This window comes from Chionomys nivalis, chromosome 20 (genome assembly GCF_950005125.1).
Source record: "Chionomys nivalis chromosome 20, mChiNiv1.1, whole genome shotgun sequence".
Taxonomy (NCBI): Eukaryota; Metazoa; Chordata; class Mammalia; order Rodentia; family Cricetidae; genus Chionomys; species Chionomys nivalis.
In genome coordinates this window covers 6,387,639-6,402,365 of record NC_080105.1, presented here as the reverse complement: position 1 = coordinate 6,402,365, position 14,727 = coordinate 6,387,639, and positions in this window count along the sequence as shown.

Sequence of the window (14,727 nt, the reverse complement as noted above, 5' to 3'; positions counted from 1 at the left end):
TTGGTCCCTGCAGTCTTCCACCACAGGGCAGGCCGTGCTTGTAACTGCTACTCAGGAAAAGGTTCTCCAATGCCTTATTTTTTCGATCGCTATACATTTATTTATTTGCATGTGAGCACACTTGCACCTGCAGAGCTCATGTGTGGGGTCAGAGAACAGCCTGCAGGAGTTGCTTCTCCTGGTGGCTGGAACTCAGGTTTGGTGGGGAGCCCTTTAACCACTGAGCCTTCTCCCTAACTCCTTGGCCACTTACATTCAGGGTCAGTCAACAGAACGTGATATTAAACCACCCAAATCCAGGCCTTAGTGTTCTTTTTTGGAAAGTGTCTTGTTAGATCCTCTCACCTAAGCTCCAAGAGTCTGGCTTCTCTATGAATTTGAACTGAGCCACAGAACACCTGACATAGAGCCAAGCTACCACTCCCGATTACAAACATTTCCTATTTATTGATATAGGGGAAAAGAACTAATTAGTGGATTTAAGATTTATTTATTTATATATTTTTGTGTGTGTGTGTGTGTGGGAGTTGAGACAGGGTTTCTCTGTAGCTTTGGAGCCTTAAAGACCAGGCTGGCCTGAACTCACAGAGATCTGCTGCCTCTGCCTCCCAAATGCTGGGATTAAAAGCAAGCACCGCCACTACCCAGCTAAGATTTATTTTTATTATTTTTTTGGCTTTTCAAAATAGTTTCTGAGTGTAGTCCTAGCTGTCCTGGAACTCACTCTGTAAACCAGGCTGACCTTGAACTCACAGAGATTCAACTGTCTCTGCCTTCTGATTGCTGGGATTAAAGGTGTGCGCCACCACTGCTGGTCTTATTTTCTTTTTAATGGCACCTGTGTGGTATGTGCACAGGAGTGCAGTGCCTGGAGAAGTCAAAAGATGGAGCCTCCTGCTGCGGGTGCCAAGAACTAAGGCCAGTTCCCCGGAAGAGCAGCCAGAGCTCTTCACTGCTCTCTGGCCCCTGTTGGCTGATTTTTTGTTGTTGGAGAGGAAACCTGGGCTTCATACACTCTGGGCACCCCTCTACTTTGGGGGCTGCATGGCCAGCAACAAGAGACTCCATCATCTTCCACACTGTGGGTGCTTCCTACTGTATTCTCAGTGATGGGAAATAAAATGGAATTAAGGCAGCAGCTCTCAGCCTGTGGGTCTTGACCCTTTCACAGGGCTCACATACACATCCTGCATCTCAGATGTTCACATTACGATTCATAAAACCATAGTAAAATTACAGTTATGGACCGGGCTGTGGTGGCGCACGCCTTTAATCCCAGCATTCGAGAGGCAGAGGCAGGCGGATCTCTGTGAGTTCGAGGCCAGCCTGGTCTACAAGAGCTAGTTCCAGGACAGGAACCAAAAGCTACGGAGAAACCCTGTCTCGAAAAATCCAAAAAAAAAAAAAAAATTACAGTTATGAAGTAGTAACAAAATAGTTTTATGCTTGGTGGTCACCACAATATGAGAAACTGTAGAAAAGGGTCACAGCATTAGGAAGGTTGAGAACCACTGGAATAAGGAGCTGGAGAGTGCCAGGCAGTGGTGATGCACACCTTTAATCCCAGCAGTCAGGATGCAGATGCAGGTGGATCTCTGAGTCTAAGGCCAGCCTGGTCTGAATCAAAAGGGTCTTCTTTTCCACAGATGTTTTTGTGAAATGACCTAGGGTGTTGATACTCTAGAATACAATTTAATGTAAAAGTCATGGGCTGAGGCCGGGCAGTGGCGGCGCACGCCATTATTCCCAACACTCAGGAGGCAGAGGCAGGCGGATCTCTGTGAGTTCAAGACCAGTCTGGTCTACAAGAGCTAGTTCCAGGACAGTTAGGACTGTTACACAGGGAAACCCTGTCTTGAAAAAACAAACAAACAAAAAGAAAAAGAAAAAAGTCAGGGGCTGAAGTGATGGTTCAGTGGTTAAGAGCACTGGATGCTCTTCCAGAGGACATGGGTTCAGTTCCCAGCACCCACCTAGGACGGTGATCTGTAAGTTTTCCCCTTAAATAAATAACCCCTTTATTATCCTAACTGTTGTGGGATTGTTTTACGGCATCAATTGATGCCCAACTTTTGGTTTTAAAATCCCCTGGCTCTGCTGCCCGCTGCCAGCTCAGAGTGTGCCCAGCTTGGCTCGAGTCCTCCCTCAGCAGGCCGTGGCCTGTGCCTGGAGCAAGCAGTTCAGTACAGAACCTCGAACAGCGACCTTTCTTGCTACAGATCAGCTGCGGTTGTTTATGTTTTCTCTTTACACGCCTCGGAGTGGCTTCAAGTCCCCACGCACCCTAGTGTGTGCCTCTTGCCAGGGCACACTGCAGACGTTTGGGTGAGACGCAGGCTGTTCTACTTCTTTCTAACGTTTTGCTTGCACTTGCCTATTCCACTGCTCTAGAGACATCCGCAGACACACAGTCTGCGATTTATCTTTCAGCATTTCACTCTAAACCCAGATTTCAAACCAGCCACAGGTGAATTCACATGCACCTCTGCACCCTGCTGGGTTAGTTTTGTAGGTGGCCCGCGACACCTACTGGCAGGTTACAGTCATTGCACCTAATCCAGCTAATTGAAACACAGGTAAGATTTAATATCCTAATTATAGATCATAAGTTGCTAATTTAAAAGGACAATATGTCAGACAATATAGCCGTCCAAGGTTTCAATAGCCTCTTAATACCATGTGCAAGTATTTATAAGACTTATATGATATCCCTTCTACATCACTATTTTTGTTTCTGGGGATTAGTCTTGTACTCAATATTTATTTTGTAAAAATATGGTTTGACAATAGGGCTAAGAATGCGGCATTCTTAGAAAGGGTACAGTCTTTTCAGATTGAAACCACACTTCTCAGGAAAGAGGTTGGAAATCTGAAGGTTAGAACCAATTTAACTAACAAAACTCGGTCAACTGAGATACTTTTGGAAATGGCACAGACTGATAGTAATTTATTTAAAGGGAGATTCAGCACTCTGGAGAAGGAAACAGCCAATTTGGCACATAAAACCCACTGGCAAACTTTTAGTTGCACCAACAGCCCTACCTTTAAAATGGTTAACTGAGGGCTGGAGAGATGGCTCAGTGGTTAAGAGCACTGACTGCTCTTCCAGACGTCCTGAGTTCAATTCCCAGCAACCACATGGTGGCTCACAACCATGTGTAATGAGATCTGGTGCCCTCTTCTGGCATGTGGGTGAACATGGAGGCAGAATGTTGTATACATAATAAATAAATCTTTAAAAAAAAAAAAATGGTTAACTGAGCCAGGAAGTGGTGGCACGCGCCTTTAATCCCAGTACTTGGGAGGCAGAGGCAGTCAGATTTTTGTGAGTTTGAGGCCAACCTGGTCTACAAGAGCTAGTTCCAAGATAGACACCAAAGCTACAGAGAAACCCTGTCTCAAAATACCACAAATAAATAAATTAATTAATTAAATAAATAAGAAAAGGTTCAGTACAGTTAACTTTCACTTAAAAAAAAAAGGTTAACTGAGAAGCCAATATGGATGAAACAGTGGCCTCTTGCTGAAGATAAACTGCAGCCTTTGGAACAGCTGGTATGAGAGCAACCAGATGCTCACCTAGTGGTGTAGGAGGGTCTTCTTTCTATGTGTTGCTTTCATTGGTTGAATAAAGAAAACTGCCTTGGCCTTTGATAGGGCAGCCCTTAGATGGGTGGAGAATACAGAACAGAATTCTGGGAGGAAGAAGGCAGTGTGGCAGATGCCATGGCTCTCCTCTCTGAGATGGACGCTGGTTAGACTCATGCCGATAAGCCACAGTCAAATGGCGATACACATTAATGGAGATAGATTAAATTAATAGTCAATAAGGGGCTGGAGACAATGGGCCAGGCAGCAATTTAATTAATACAGATCTCCATGTGATTATTTCGGGTATAAGCTAGCTGGGTTGCCGGGACAACAAGCAGCCTGCCAGCCCGGGTGTAAGCCAGTCGGGCAGTGGGACACAGCCCGCCGCTGCTCCTCATTGCTACAACCTAGAGACATATCCTGGACCATTATCTGTCTTTATTTATGCAGGTATACCCATGATGGCCATAATTTCTAATAGATGTGTGATTACTGAATCAGCCTGTTCTGAGCTTAAAGCAGTTGCCCACTGAAAGCCTGAATAAGTGTCAATGGTGTGGTGTACATGTTTTGATTTCCCAAATTCCATAAAGTAGAACACATCCATCTGCCAGATTTCATTCCTTTGAGTGCCCTTTGGGTTACTACCTGGAGGTAACAGTATCTGGTTATAGAAAGAGCTGGTAAGTGGCGCACGCCTTTAATCCCAGCACTTGGGAGGCAGAGGCAGACAGATCTCTGTGAGTTCGAGACCAGCCTGGTCTACAAGAGCTAGTTCCAGGACAGGCTCCAAAACCACAGAGAAACCCTATCTCAAAAAACCAAAAAAAAAAAAAAAAAAAAAAAAAACCAAAAAAAAAAAAAAAAAGAAAGAGCTGGTAAGACATCTCTTTATAATCTCCTTAGCTTGTTGCTATGTAATAGAAAACTCTGTAAATCTTTGCCATTGACAGGTTCCTTATGAAATTCTGAGGCCTTCAGCACACTTACAATCAATAATTGGTCGATTTCTGCATATCTTGAGCTAGAGGACCTGGCGGCTTACATGCAATTGGTGTGTGTTATGTATATGGAACAAATCCTATCTCTGATTATGCTTTGGGCCTGGATGAACAATGAAGTCAATTCTATCATGTTGTATAAATTCAGTGGTTTCAATATACAAGACAACTCTTTCTGCATATTATGAATCAGTAACTATATTGAGAAGTTCTTTAAAATCTCTTAGTACCATGAAAATAGCATATAATTCTGCCTTTTGGACAGAATTATAAGGGCTTTGTTCCACCTTACTTAAATCTTCTGATTTATAACCTGCCTCTCCTGATTTATTTGCATCAGTAAAAGTTGTACAGGCTGCAGCTATTGGTGTGTCACATACAAATCGGGGGGAGAATTCAAGTAGTTCTCTTTATAAGGTTAATTCTATCACTTTTAGGATAATTGCTATTAATCTCTCCTAAAAAAATAGCACAAGCTCTTTGTCATGGTTCATTGTCTTTCCATAATTTTTTAAATTTCATCAGTAGTAAAAAAGGCACTATAATCTCTGCTGGGTTTATACCTGCTGGTTGACCAAGTTTCAATTTTCCCTTTAAACTTAATTCAGAGACCTTTTACACATAAGTTTTTAATTTTTTACTTGGTTTATGTGGTAAAAATATTCATTCTAAGATAATATCTTTCCTCTGCATTAAATTCCTGTAGGGGAAATTATGTAAGGCAATATGGCTAGAATACAATTAAGATTTGGATTCACTGATCCACATGTGCCTCCTGTAATTTCTTTTTAGCTGCAGTCAATTCTTTCTCAGCTTCAGCTGTTAAATTCCTGGGACTATTTAAGTCTTTGTCACCACTTAAGGTTTTGTTTAAATGAATTATTAGATCAGGTGTTACCCCAACATCCAGTTGTAGACAGGAAATGTCTCCTAACAATCTTTGAAAGTCATTCAGGGTCCACAAACAGTCTCTCCTAATTTGTGCCTTTTGTGTTCTAATTTTTTGTAAACCTATTTTGTATCCTAAGTAGTTGACTGAATCTCCTCTCTGTTTTTTTTTTCAGGAGCAGTTTGTAATCCCCATTTAGGAAAAACGTTCTTTACTTCTTCAACGTTCTTTCTAAAGTATCTGCATTTAAATAAGATAGCAAAAAGTCATCCATATAATGGTAAATTATAGATTTAGGAAATTGCTTACGTATTATCTCCAATGGTTTACTTACAAAGTATTGGCACAGGGTGGGGGTATTGAGCATTCCCTGTGGGAGGATGGTCCACTGGTATTTCCTAGTAGGCTGAGAGTTATTATAAGTAGGCACTGTGAAGGCAAACTTTTCTTTCCTTTTCTTGTAAAGGTATGGTGAAGAAACAATCTTTTAGCTCAATAACTATGAGAGGCCATCCCTTTGGTAACAGAGAAGGCAGAGGAATTGCAGATTGTAGAGGCCATAGGTTGGACACCTTGTTGACAGCTCTTAGATCTGCCACCGTTCTCCACTTACCGGATTTCTTTTTAACAACGAATACAGGAGAATTCCAAGGGCTCATTTATTCTTCAATATGCTGAGCATCTAGCAGTTCCTGTACCAGCTGTTCTAAAGCCTGCAGTTTGTCTTCTGTTAAAGGTCATTGTTTAACCCATATTGGTTTTACTCAGTTAACCATTTTAAAGGCCGTTAGTACCTCTGATGGTTTACTAGTTGCTTTGTGTTCTTGTACAGCCTGAATGGCTGGTGACCTTAGTTTAAAATACCTTACAAGGGGCTGGAGAGATGGCTCAGCGGTTAAGAGCATTGCCTGCTCTTCCAAAGGTCCTGAGTTCAATTCCCAGCAACCACATGGTGGCTCACAACCATCTGTAATGAGGCCTGGTGCCCTCTTCCGGCCTTCAGGCATACAAACAGAAAGAATATTGTATACATAATAAATAAATAAATATTAAAAAAAAATAAAAAAAAATAAAATACCTTACAATATTCTTCCCAGAAACATGAGTTTTGGGGACTGCAGGAATGATAATCTGGGCATTCCATTGTTGCAACAGGTCATGACCCCATAAATTCACTGCAATATTAGTTGCATATGGCCTCTGCCTTCCTCTCTGTCCTCTGTCCCTGTGCATCCGACCCATCTCATGCTTTGTTTCACTTGAGATCGGGTTCCAAAACCTAGGAATTGAAATCTGCCTCTTGAAGAGGCCAATTTGGATGCCAAGATTCTGGAGCCATGAAACTCACGTCCACACCTGTGTCCAGTAATCCCTCAATGATGATGTATTTATATGCACTCTTAACTTTGGTATTTGATCATTTATAGAAATCTTCCAAAATACATGTTTCCTGTTTCCTACTGGAGTTTTTTAAAAATATTTATTTATTTATTATTTATACAATATTCTGTCTGTGAGTATGCCTGCAGGTCAGAAGAGAGCACCAGACCCCTCTACAGATGGTTGTGAGCCACCATGTGGCTGCTGGGAATTGAACTCAGGACCTTTGGAAGAGCAGGCAATGCTCTTAACCTCTGAGCCATCTCTCCAGCCCCCTCCTACTGGAGTTTTTGATTCATCCTCCATGTCTATTTTATCATCCAGAACAGTATGTTTTTTTACAGTAGCCACTGAATTTTTAAAAAATTTTTCTGGTGAGATATGTCTTCCACAATGACTGGGAATGACTGGACCACGTTTGACATGGGAGCCTGCAAAAGGACTCCCAAGGAGTTTCCCAATGGTATCAGGTTGCCTTATCTGTCTTTTGTCTATCTACATTGGTCCAATATTGACTTTTACCATACATCCTACATATTCCAGAAGGCTGAGCCATTCCCAGAGGAGACATTATTCCTAGGAATTCTTTGTATACAATCCCTTTCCAGATGTCCTTTTCTACCACAATTGAAACATTTGTCATTTTGATGGCTCCTCATACTGTTGGAAATTGCTTCTCCTACCCAAGCCTCAGTACTATAGTCAAATGTCTCAACATTCATTGTATGCAGGATCCATTCAACCATTGGTGCTGAAAAACCCTTTAAAGGTCCAAGTATCTTGTTGCATTCTAAGCTGGCATTTTCAAACTCCATAGGTTCCATAAGTACATGTCTATTCTTCTAGGTCTGTTACTCCTATTTGTACAGCCTTAGTTAATCTTTGTAATCTTTTGTAATCTTTGGCTCTGTTTCACCCTGGTATATGATTCAATTCTCTTTCTTAGTTCCTGAATCTTATCACAAACATTTAAAGCTGCTGTGCAGTCTAGGGATGGGGTGTGTTCTTTGTAGAGAACCTGGTCCTGAGGATCAGAGTAATGGCCCTCACCAAGAATTTGATCTTGGAAAGTCTCAAATCCTCTTGCTTTTCCCTGTTGTTCTAAAATTTTTGTCTCTTCTTGCCAATACCATTTCCATAGCATCTGGGGTCCATCTTCTAGGACTGCTGAGATTAACTGAAGCCAATGTGTGGGGTGGCCCTATTGCTTGATGCCCACATTTTCACCATTTCCCAAATGATGAATGTAGGTCACAGATACTATTCTTCGTTTAATTTCCTTTAGATCGCCCATTCCTATGGTTTGCATGGATATTCTTCAACTACCTTAGGGTATTTTGTGCCAGATGACTTCTCAGACGATCTTACAAGATAGGATCTAAAACTCAGGGTAAGTCATCTCAGACTCTGGCACTACTGACGAGGCTAAATCCTGTGCTTGTACCTTTTCTCCCTGCTCATCCGTTTTGATAATTTCCTCAGTCTTTTCAAATATTTTTACCACTACCTTTTGTAAACTCTGAATCTCCTGTCCAGTGTTCTGTTCTAGGGCCCTCATTGATTCATTTAGCTTCAGGTCCTCATTCTTGGACATAATTTTGATGGCATGCATACTGCTTTCCTGGAGAGATTCCCTATCTGTTAACCTCTCATAACTTTTAAATAGAGTCTGATTGTTAAATTCAACAGCACGAATTATTTCAAAAGATGTCTCAGCACCCTTCAACATTGACTGGATTTTGTCTGTCAAATTAATGTTAACTTTTTCAATAGTATTATTTTTTTCAGCTAGCTGTTCATTATTAGCCTGTAAAGACTGTGGCATTTCTAAAAGTGCCTCATTCTTTTTAAATTTTTATTTATTTTTATTTTATGTGCATTGGCGTTTAGCCTGCATGTGTGTCTACATGAAGATGTAAGATCCCTGGAACTGGAATTACAGTTGTAAGCGGCCATGTAGGTGCTGGGAATTGAATTCGGGTCCTCTAGAAGAACAGTCAGTACTCTTAACCACTGAGCCGTCTCTCCAACCCCAAGTGCCTCACTCTTGACTCTGTTATCAAACCATTTTCTTAGGGATGTAATATGAAAAACAAAATCAAATAAATGGATGTATAAGGAAAATCACATAAGCCTTGCAGAATACCATGCATAGTATAAGCCAAAAGGTTATTAAATTCCTGAATGGATATATTGTCAGCAATCATACAACTTTCAAATTTATTAATTTACGTACCACCATTAGATCTCAGTAAATTGCAATAGGTGAAATAATCTTTATTGACCAGCAGGTGTCGTGGTTGCAGCCACATGGTGGGGAGATGTGACCATGGGCTGTGCAGGATGTTGGTGCTGTTTTGGTTCCACACATCGGTGCCTGGTTAAATGTTGACAAATATGCTTTGCTTTCTGTACACGGAACAAGGAGTCCAGAGCTCGCAAGCAGGGAGCACAAACAAGAAGCTGTGGAAGCTGCTGCACCGCAGGGAAATTAGCAGGCGGGGGAGGGGAGTGTTGAAAATTGCCAAGTTGCTGCATGGTAGCTCCGCTGTGTCAAGGTTTGGCAAAGAGCTGCTTAGTAGGTGAAATCAAGCCAGGCAGGCGGGGGTGGGAGATCTTCTGGGTCATGGACCTTTTGTTCTTTTTTGGTCTATCCCCATAGGTGTGGATTTGGGATTACTGTGGGAGTCAGATGAAGATGGAATTTATAAAATAATTCCACACTAGCTCAGAATTGAGTAAAATAAAGGATTATTTATTTAGGGGTAGACTCACAGATCACAGTCCTCTGCACGAACGGGGAACCAGAACTGAATCCAGAAGCTGAGAGAGAGATAGAGACAGACAGACAGACAGACAGACAGACAGACAGACCATTTTATGTTGGCATTTATTGTAAAGAGGCCATACCCAAGTGGGCTGGTATCTTAAAGGCCATAGGCTGAAGGAGTTCCTACAGCATCCATACACACACACAAGCCCATACACAGACACAGGTGTGTGCCCATACACAGACACAGATGTGTGCCCAGACACAGATACAGGTGTGTGTCCAGACACACACACAAGGGAGACAGGGTTTCTCTGTGTAGCCCTGACTCTCCTGGAACTCCTTGAACTCAAAGGGATCAGCCTGCCTCTGCTTCCTGAGTACTAGGATTAAAGGCGTGCACCACCATGGATGTCTGGCCACTTTCTTAGGGAGGAGGAGTGCCCAAACCTATAATTATACACTGATTCATGGACTGTGACTTCAGGCCTTGGTGTGCATGGAGGACCAGCACTGGGGAAGATGAACCCACGTGAACGGGCCTTAGACTTCCCCAAGACAGGAAAGATAAAGAAGTGACTTGAAGGCTGGGAGTGGGGCTCAGCCTGTAGCTCAGATGGAGGAGAGTGCTTGTAGCTGAGTAGGGAGCACTCCGGATGTAGCCCAGCTCCATGGACACCTGTCGTCCCAGCACTCAGGAGCTGGAGAGACAGCCTGGAGAGTAAGAGCACGGGCTGCTCTGCCACGGGTCTGAGTTTGTTTCCCAGCACCCACGTGGTCCCTGCAGCTCCAGTCTCTTTTGGTCTCCATGATGCACAGACAAACAAGCAAGGAAAACACCCATACATGTAAGATGAAATAAATCTAACAGTTTTTTGTTGTTGTTGTTTTGGATTTTCGAGACAGGATTTCTCTGTGGTTTTTGGAGCCTGTCCTGGAACTAGCTCTGTAGACCAGGCTGGTCTCGAACTCACAGAGATCCGCCTGCCTCTGCCTCCCAAGTGCTGGCATTAAAGGCGTGCACCACCACCACCCGGCTATCTAACAGATTTTTTAAAAACAATCAAAACAGAAGACTGAGGCCTTTAATTCCAGAACTCTGAAGACAGAGGCAGGTAACTGAGTTCTAGGCTAGCCTGCTCTACATAATGAGACTGTATTTGAATAAATAAATAATTGAAACAAGAGTTTGAGAGATGGCTCTGTGGTTAAGAGGGCTGTTACTCTTTGTTTTTTTTTTTTTTTTTTTTTTTTTGGTTTTTCGAGATAGGGTTTCTCTGTGGCTTTGGAGCCTGTCCTGGAACTAGCTCTGTAGACCAGGCTGGTCTCGAACTCCCCGAGATCCGCCTGCCTCTGCCTCCCGAGTGCTGGGATTAAAGGTGTGTGTCACCGCCGCCCGGCAGGGCTGTTACTCTTACACTAAAGATACAACTTCTGTTCCCAGAACCCACAGTGGCGCCTTGGCCTCCTGAGACTCCAGATTCGGGGAATCTGATGGCCTTTTCTGGCTTTCAGTGCTGCTTGTACACACACACACACACACACATACACACACACACACACACACACACACAGAGAATTAAAAATTTTAAATAAACTGGTGGTGCATGCTTTTAATCCCAGCATTTGGGAGGCAGAGGCAGAAGGATTATGAGTTCCAGTTCAGCCTGGGATACATAGGAAGATCCTGCCTCTAAAAGAAATCAGTAAAGTCAAGGGTGGTTCATGTAGGATGTCCTTCATATGTGTGTCTCTCATTGGCTGATGAATAAAGCTCTTTCAGTCAGTGGCCAGGCAGACTAGAGCCAAGCAGGAAATCCAAACAGAGATACAGAGAGAAAGAAGGTGGAGTCAGGAGATGCCATGTAGCCACAGAAGGAGTCCCATGCCAGGGTATCACAGGTAGGCCACACCATGCATTAATACACAGATTGGTAGAAATGGGCTAATTTGCAAGTGAGAGTTAGTCAGGAATATGCCTAAGCCATTGGCCAAACAATTACAATATTATCCCTCTGAGTGTTATCTTATAAACAGAGAAAAACCAGTCCAGTAGGACTACAAAGACAGAGAAGGTGAAGGCACGCATCTTCCGTCTTATCACTCAGGAGGCAGAGGCAGGTGGATCTCTGTGAATCTGAGGCCCACCTGGTCTACAGAGCAAGCTCCAAGCCAGTCAGGGTTGTCTGTCTCAAAAACAAAACAAAACCGAAAACAGCACAAGGAATGATTTAACGCCTAAGGCCTGCACGGCTGCTATGTTGTCTCAGTCATCACAGACGGTTCCAATGGCCCCACAGGAGTCCCATGGTCTGCACAAAGGAAAAAATTTGACCTATTTTCTAGATGGTTCTGCAGCAATGCAACCCTCCCTGCGCCCCGCCAGTAGACAGCGGTGGAGTCGAAGCCCTGCTCCAGGACATCCCTGGAGACCACTTTTGGAGGCTGATCCTCTTGGCTGGCCGGAACTGCCCACACACCTGGTGCTCATTCTGGAGAGAGCCCAAGCCAGGTCTGTAATTCCACACTGATTCATGAACCACACCTGTGGCTTTGGATGGAGGACCATGAAATTGGAAGGAAAAGGACTGGGGAATTGGTCAAAGGAGATAGGGGAGGAGGGAGCTGTGTGGACAGAGCTCCAAGAAGTCAGTCTCTAAGACACTTCTGTCCCACATAGATGGACACCATGGGCATTTTTAAAATAACACTTATTTTTTTGTTGGGGTGAGGAGCAATTGCACAGGTCACTGTGGAGGGCAGAGACCACGTGCGGGAGTCAATCCTCTCCCTCCACCATGCAACTCCCAGGGGTCAAACTCTGGTGTCAGGCTTGCCAGCACATGCTGTCACCTCCTGAGCCCAGCACAGAACTTTCCTGTTCCCGTGGGGAGTGAGCCCGTTCTCTGGGAGTCCCCCTCTTTCCCGGCCATCCACATCATTGCTCAAGGTGCCCATGAGGGCAGTGGCCATGGTGGCAGGGGTGGGAGCTGTGCCTAGGATCAGCGACCCGGATGTCCACTCGCCAAGGGTGAGTGCCAGGTCAGCCTGCAGCAGAGGGCATCGGTGTCCTGCTCGGTCCTTCTGTCGCCCCCGAGGCTGCAGGTGTGTGTGTGACCATGTCCAGCTTTAACTTCATCTATTTGGAGGCAGAAAGAAATAATTGCATTGTGTAGCTGCAACCTGCTGTGTAGACCAGGCTTGCCCCAAACACAAAAGTCCACTGGCCACTGCCCCCCACCCCCGCCACATGCTAGGGATTAAAGGTGTTCACCACCATGCCCCTGGCCTGACTTTTTTATTTTTTTGTTTGCTTGCTTGTTTTAACGTGTGCTAGGGATTTGAACCCAGGTCCTCATGCCTTCACAGCTCTCCCAGCCACTCCCCAACTCGCCAGCCTCCGCAATGGGCTGGAGGCAGGCTCCCCAGAGCACCGTAAGTCACTGTGTTACGCGTAGTTACTTTGGTATATGTGCGTGCATTCATGTGGGAGCCAGGACTCCACTTCAGGAATCAAGCCTGTTCCTCTTAAAGACTGTGTGTGGGTTTGTGCACGTGAGTGCAGAGCCCTCAGAGTCCAGAAGAGGGCATCAGAGCCCAGGAGCTGGAGTTACCTGCAGCAATGATCTTCCTGCTCAACATCATGCTGAGAAGTGCTCGGAGCCCTCTCATCAGCCCCACTTTGGTTTTTGAGTCTGTCTCTCTGGGAAACGAAGCCCACCAATTTACCTAGAGTGCTTGGGCAGCCAGTCAGTGAGCGCCTCCTGTCTCCACCTCCAGCAACAAGGGTACAGGCATGCGCCACCACAACCAGCTTCTTATGAGGGTGTTGGGGACTGAGCTCAGATTCTCTCCCTATGTGGCATAGTCTTTGCAGTTCCTCCTCATGCCAGCCTCTTCTAGCTCACAGGGCCTGAACTAACAGAAGCACTGCAGAAGGAATGGATGGGGCTTTGAATGAGGTCCATCCCCCATGGATGTGTGTCTCTGAATAGCTGGTCCCCATTTGGGGAGGTTATGGAATTTTTTGTGTCTTCCTTCCTTCCTTCCTTCCTTCCTTCCTTCCTTCCTTCCTTCCTTCCTTCCTTCCTTCCTTCCTTCCTTCCTTCTCTTCCTTTTCTTGAGACAAGGTTTCTCTGTGTAGCCCTGGCTGTCCTGGAACTTGCTCTGTAGACCAGGCTGGCATTGAACTTAGAGTTCTACCTGCCTCTGCCTCTTGAGTGCTGGGAGTAAAGGTGTGTGCTACCACACCCTGCTGAGGTCAGGGTACTTTTTGGAGATGGAACCTTGTTGAAGGAAGTATGTCCCAGAGGGATGTGAAGGTCTGTAGGCTCCGACTTCTGTTCTCTTTGCTTCTTGTGTACGTATGAAAGTGTGATCAATCAGGGTGTGTGTGTATGTGTGTATGCCAGTGCACTGAACCATAGCTGAAGGGGCTAGCTGGAAATGATATATGTGTGTGTGTGTGTTCTATTTATTATATATATTATGATGATTTAAAAAGTTTTAACACCCTAGTGAACAGGAAGTAGCCCTGGACTAGTGGGTACCAGGTATGGTGCTTAGTTCCCAGTACCACACACATGCATGCTTTCATGGACACACTAGTCCACTTACAGTGGCCAGGCGTGATGGCACACACTTGTAATCCCAGCCACGAGGAGCCAGAGCCAAGACATCTCAAATTTCAGACCAGCACAGGCTTCACACATGCCAGGAGCCTATGCAGCAGTGAAAACAGAGAAGGGGCCAGCAAAAGGGCTCAGCGACAAAGGTGCTTGCTGCCGAGCCCAGAAATCTGAGCCTGCTCACCAGGGTCCACGTGCAGAAGGAGGGAACTGACGCCATATCCTCCCCACCCCTAAAAAAGAAGGACGTGATGAGAGAAAGCAAGAAGGAGGTGGTAGCTAGCTCGGCTCCGATTCTGGCGTGGAACTGTAATGACCGGGCAAGTGTGCATCCCTGATAGCCATGCCCGTCTGCTGGCAATGTGACCTCTCTGAAATGGCGTGGGTTCAAGTGGCCCTGAGAGCCCACAGCATGCACTGTGCTGAGCATTCCCTGCCAGAGCAGTGGCCCGTGGGGGAGGCGGCGGG